Raw genomic sequence first — 5,929 nt, 5'->3', positions numbered from 1 at the left:
GTGGCAAAGCTGGCCAACTCGCCAGAAGCCTTCGGTCGTGACAGTGCCCTCCGCAGAGCTGGGGCTGCTCCTGCGGCTGGAGCGGCCGGTGAAAAGTCAGCGGCGTGAAAAAGCGCTTTCTGGTGGAGGTGGCTGGGCCACGAGTGAAGGCTGCCGGGGGAAGTTGATAGCTGCCCTCAAGAACAAAGAGTAGCAAAGCCATATCTGAAATACTTCCATATCTCCCTTTCAGGAAGTGAGAACCGGTGCAAAGATACCAGAAATATGGTTTAATTATTAACTCTAGGGTAAGTTTCAAATATCTATGAGTCCATTTGAAGACCGATTAGTGTCTGAAAATGTAGAAAGGTAGATATAAGACACTCTGTAGTGACCATGGCTAAAAGGTTTCCTCCTTCTGTGCTGAAAGCCTTCCTGTCTGGCGTTGGATGTTGGCTGTGAAACCGATAGCAGTGACAGTGAAACGCCTGCTGGAGCCACGCTCAGGCATGCTGTAGCCAGGAGGGCTTGTTGGGGGACTCCATTTATGTTTAACTGCAACACCATAACTCCGAGGCCATCGAGCCACATTGGGTGTTGTCGTGGTTTAACCGGAAAAGTCCTTGACTAGTGCAGCGACAACTAAAACATTAGTGTGTTATCAACACTGTTGTCAGCACAAATCCAAAACATAGCCCCATACTAGCTACTATAAAGAAAATTAACTCTATCCCAGCCAAAACCAGCACAGGTGTACAAGGGGTTGTTGTTTTAGGCTGCAGTTGTTGAGAGATTTGAGACTAGTCAGAGAAAATAAGTTCAGTTCTGAGGGTGCAATGCCAAAGAATAGAAAGGCGTGTTTGTGATGCAGAGATGTGTTACGATGCGCCGAATAAAAGTGAGTTGATTGACTGGAACTGGGCAAGTGCTTCTCCAAGAGGCGGATTCCCACAGAAAGCCTTTCTTGCTTTAAACTTTTGACTTGCTTGGTGGTATAGCGACTAGATAAAACACAGCAGGGGGGACACACACACACAAAACAAAACCAAACCAACAACAGGAAAGAGAAATAGAGAAAATAAAAGTTCTTTCAGCTTAAACTCCTATCCTGGAAAAAGAGCCCCCAGAGGCTTTATAAAGGACACATCGCTGACACTCCATAGGCAGCAAAGAGTTACTTTCATTAGAACAAAGCAGATATGAAGTTGCCAAACCACAGATAAAATCACAGGATAGTTGTTCCCCTTATAGTTGTCCTACACTCAGTCACTGAGCTACTCTGGCCATGCTCATCTCTTCAGATTGTCTGTGCATGCACTAAGATTGTGTAACTATCAGACATCCTTTGAGGCAGGAACTTCACAGCTCATGCCTTCTGAGGCTCTCAGTCACCTGAGGGCACAGATAGGCCTTTAATTGCCCCAACCAGCCTCCCCTGGGACCAATTCCAGGAGCTCTAGTTAAGCTCAGCCTAGGTGTTCAGTCTTTGCTGAATGACGTTGTGGGTGTCCTGGTTGGTAGGAGCACTGAAGGGGTTGCCCTCCAGTCTTGGCTCACCCCTCCATGTGGGGCACCTCTGTGTTTGCTATTCCTTGGCAGTTCTTGACTCAATAGCTTTTAGATCTTCATAGGACAGTTTGGTAAGCTACCTATTTATTATTATTTTCTTTTAAATACAGGTACTTATGCAGATGAGCAAATAACTTTTCATGGAAAAGGCTATGGGGTAATATGAAATTCAGCTCTGAATTACTTTCAATATTTGGAAAAGCAATTAGAAAAACTTAAAAGGCTGTTCTTGGGCCAGAATATTCTGATGTGTGCTCTTCCTGGCTATGTGAGCTTGTTTTGCCTTACCTATGTGGCTAGGACACAAAACTAAGAAGATTTTCCTGGTGTGCCATTCAGCCTAAGCAGAGACATGATGCAGAGGTCCAGGGAAGCTTGTAAACAGCTGAGTCTCCTGCTGCTCAGCTCAGAAACAAATCCTAGTGTTTTGTTGTTTAAACAAATAAAGCATCCCTCTTGTGGGCAAAACTGCAAGCCCTTGATTAAATTGGGTAAAAAAGATGCTCAGGACATAATATATACAAGCAAAGGTGGTTTCCAGGCCAGAAGTATTAATAAAGATTGACTTTCATTTCCAGGTTGGGCCAAGTCTTGACCTCTTCTAAGTGCAAGCACTATCCCCCCCCCACCCCAGTTGCCTGTGAATAAGTAACTTGAGGGAAGAGACTGCGGAGTTTGATGTCAGCCTTGTTCTGCTGTGCCAGGAGGGCTATGGCGCACGTTCCTTCTGAACTGCTCTGGGTCTGCTGGAGAAAACTCTCTGTTACCCATCTGCCAGATCCCTTTGAGAGGGAAATGCACTCACTGTATGCTGGGGGAGCTGGATGAAGAGGAAAAGATCTGGAAAAAAGCCAGAAGACAGAGAAGTTTGGGTAAGTTCTCTCTGAATCTAGCATAAACTGTTACAAGGTGTAGGTGCCAGGAAATGGGTGGATTTTAAGTCAGCATTGACCATACCCACAGCATTAAAGGCAGTGATGGATTACTTCTGAAGAGTTGCAAAGTTAAGGTATGTTTTGGAGGCAGCACGCTCATTTTCAGCCATCTTGTGGGAGGCTGAGGAAATCAGATTTGGAGACCTGTAATTCCCTCATCCTTTGAGGTGGTGAGTAGGGAAAACTGTAACTGAGCATCAACTTTTCTCTGTCAGAGTTCCCACGGAAAAGGACAGGAAACCTCCATTTGCACCTTCTTAATCAGTTTATATGCTAAACCCCTCCATTAGTCAAGAATGAGGCTTACTGCATGTAGGTCACATGACTTCATTCTTGGAGTTAGTCAGCTAAGACTGAACATGATCTGTTTAGAGTTTGATTCCTTTTCCTATGGGGTCTACTAAATGCCTATAGCTAAGAGTCTCTTCGTAGACAAATGTATATTTTGAGAGCATGGGAATGTAGCATGACAAAGACAGAATAATAAATACTCAATTTTTTTGTAAAAGATGCATTTCTTCTTCCAATACACTTTTTATAACTCCTCTGTACTTTTACTAGGCCAGTGTTTTAAATTATCACCAAGTGGGTGTGTAGGACTGGCTCTATTGTTTCTTGTGTTTATGCTCTTATTAACAAACACGAGGTGTGGAGAAAGTGTCTCTTCTTGGTAGGCCTCTGATCTGTTAGGATCTTACCTTAACTATGGGAAAAAAATTTGCTCAGTATTAAACTTCAAGTACTGTTGGGGTCACTTCAGTTCATGGATGCATCTGTTTTCCAAATTCCCATTCCTACCCAACCTGCCTTACTTAGATTCTCTTCATATTCTCCCTGTAATAGATGTTATACTTTCTCCTTCTCCATAAGCAGACTTTCCTACTTGGTGTGTCAGGCTGTGTCAAAAGTGGATCCAGAACAGAACCGCAGGAGGGGTGGGAGGACAGTATTAACGTGTTGCAAGTCCTGTATTTCCCCCAAGTCTCTTTAAATGCTTACTCACTTCAGCTTTTCCAAGTAACTACTCATGAGAGTGCCCTGAGTTTGGAGGGCAGTAGGTGAGCTCTGAGTGTAGCCTTTGAGGCAAAAGTTACATCAAGACATTTGTGAAATGCTTACAGATGCCCCTGCAAGTATCTGGCACCTCTGAATTTACTAAAGCCTTGCAGGTAAGAAGCTATTGTTGCTGTGCTGAGTATCTTGGCTTGGATTCCAGGTGAAGACTCTGATAAAGCTGAGAAGAGAACATCAGTGTCCTGTCCTATAGCTGGTCATTGGAGACCTGTTCATCACATAACAGCATCAAAACCAAAGAGCAGAGATGTAAAAGAGTGGTGCCCTCTCTCCCCATGGAGAATTTGTGTTATTTTGTGATGTGACTTCTGATGTCTGCCTTTGAGACACACTAGGCAAGCAGATGATTTTTGTTGGGCTAAATAAAAAAAAATATTGTCCACTTGCTCTAGGTGAGGAAGTAATGCATGTATCTCTTTTATCCTTGCCTTTACTGACAAAAAAAAAAAAATCAGCGCAAACCCTGGAATGAGTATCAGGCCATACTGACAAATCTGTTGTGAAAAGCTGATCTTTACCACAGTGGATCTGTAGGCCTCCATGTTTAAAATCTACTCTGTAATAAATGGCCAGGATGAGAGGTGGTAATACTTTATCTTTTGGTATCCCTTAGCTATACTGCCTGTTGATGAGGCTAGTAGCCATGGTCTAAATATCTGAAACTTTGGAAAAATTCAGTGCTGAATCTAAGTTCTGTAAGCAGTCCTCAGATGAAGAGGAACAATAAATAAATCCCCCAATCTTACTCTTGGTTTAGGAGAGTTCAAGCTTCTATTGCAGGTCTGAACCTGGGGTCTGAGGTTGATGTGACTGGGTTTTCCTCGGTGCAGAGCAGATGGCAATGATCCATAATGAGTCAAGCTTGCAAAAGTGTATCTACCCTCTGGGCATAAGTGCTTCTGAAGGATTTTGAAAGTTCACCTTCTGTCTCTGGCTGTCTCATGCTTGAAAAGCAACTCATGATGAAACACTGACATGTCTAGCGCAAAGTCTGAGTCATTTAACAGTGTTATCAGAAACCCCTTTGATATGAGGAGCAGAGAATGGTGAGTGGGAGCAGTCTTGCTACACAGAACAGACCAAGGACAATAATGCCTGAAACAGACCATAACAATGCGTATGTTCCCCAGACAGCTGATTTAATGACTCGGACCTCTGTCATACTGCTTTCAGCTGAAGCAATGAAGCTCTGCAAAGCTTTTTCATGACCAAGGATGAACTCATCCTACCATTCAGCCAGTGATTGCAACATAGAGCAAAAAATGGTGGTTTGGACTGTCTTTCAGCCTTTTTTTTTTTTTTTAAAAGAGTGGCTTGGTTGTCAAATGTGCTAGATGGTGTAAGACTTTCAGAAATTCTTGGTGTTACCTTTTCTGTGCTCCTGTCAAGTCAGGGCTACAAGGAGGTGGTACCAAGTGAATGTTGGCCAGTTTTGAAAATTCTGCCCTTAAATACATATCTGCATGGTTAATTAAAAGAAATACCTTTTCCTTCTCCACCCTTAGAGTCTGAACACCTACTGTGGAGTTGTAAAAGTTATGAGTTAAAAGTTATTATGCCTGACTGTGTACATAAAAGTTACAGGCTACAAGATATAGCATTATATTAAACATTGGCCAGTGGATTTAGTCAGCGCTCGTATTGTGTTGTGTTTCCTGTAGATCCCAAGTCAAATGTTAACATGTTCATGACAGCTTTGTTGCGGATGTGAGAAAAGAAGTAGCAGTCCTCATTCTGCAAGTAGGAGTAGCAGTCCTCATTCTGCAAGTAGGAAATATGAGGACTGGAGTGGCTACAGGTCTGTGCAAAGTTACATGCCTTTCAGAGGGTGGAACTAAGGCTGAAATCCTGATGTCAAGTCTGGAGCTTTAGCTGGAAGGACATGCGCATCGTAATTCTTGTACGTAAAACTAATACTTGAACATCTTTTGTTTGTAACAGCCTTTCGGTAGTAGGACAAGTTATTTGCAATAAAAAGTGGCTGTATCCTGTAGAACTGTATGTGGGTTTGCTTTACGCATGCTGATCTGGAGTCTGCTGCTTACCAAACAAATAACTGAACCTCTCTTTTCCGTCTTGCAAATTTTGATAATAGTGTTTCATTATGTTTGAAAAATTATTCTGAGATCTCAGGGTGAGCAAAACTGTATAGTATTGTCCTGTGGTGTGCTGGACTGTGTCTATTATTAAGGTATTGGATCATGTCTGATGGGGATGTCTTGCAGCTGTACTCTTAGCTGTAGGAACAAGTGAAGAACAAGTCCCAAAGGCAAACATAAGATTTGGTACTATTCCTTCCAAAACTGGAATATGAAAGACTGGGTTCAAAATAATTGTTTGATTACATGCTCTTATTATAACTGTTTTCCTTA

The 5,929-nt window shown here is 42.7% G+C and overlaps 1 long non-coding RNA gene across 1 annotated transcript in view; it reads left to right on the top strand.

The window, feature by feature from the left end:
* Nucleotides 1-5,929, top strand: part of LOC140649781 (uncharacterized) — an 83,334-nt gene that overhangs the window by 47,801 nt on the left and 29,604 nt on the right. The window lies entirely within an intron of this gene.

The sequence above is a fragment of the Ciconia boyciana genome, chromosome 3 (assembly GCF_034638445.1).
Source record: "Ciconia boyciana chromosome 3, ASM3463844v1, whole genome shotgun sequence".
NCBI lineage: Eukaryota > Metazoa > Chordata > Aves > Ciconiiformes > Ciconiidae > Ciconia > Ciconia boyciana.
Note: the sequence above shows the minus strand (reverse complement) of the source record. Positions and strands in the feature narration are given on the sequence as shown.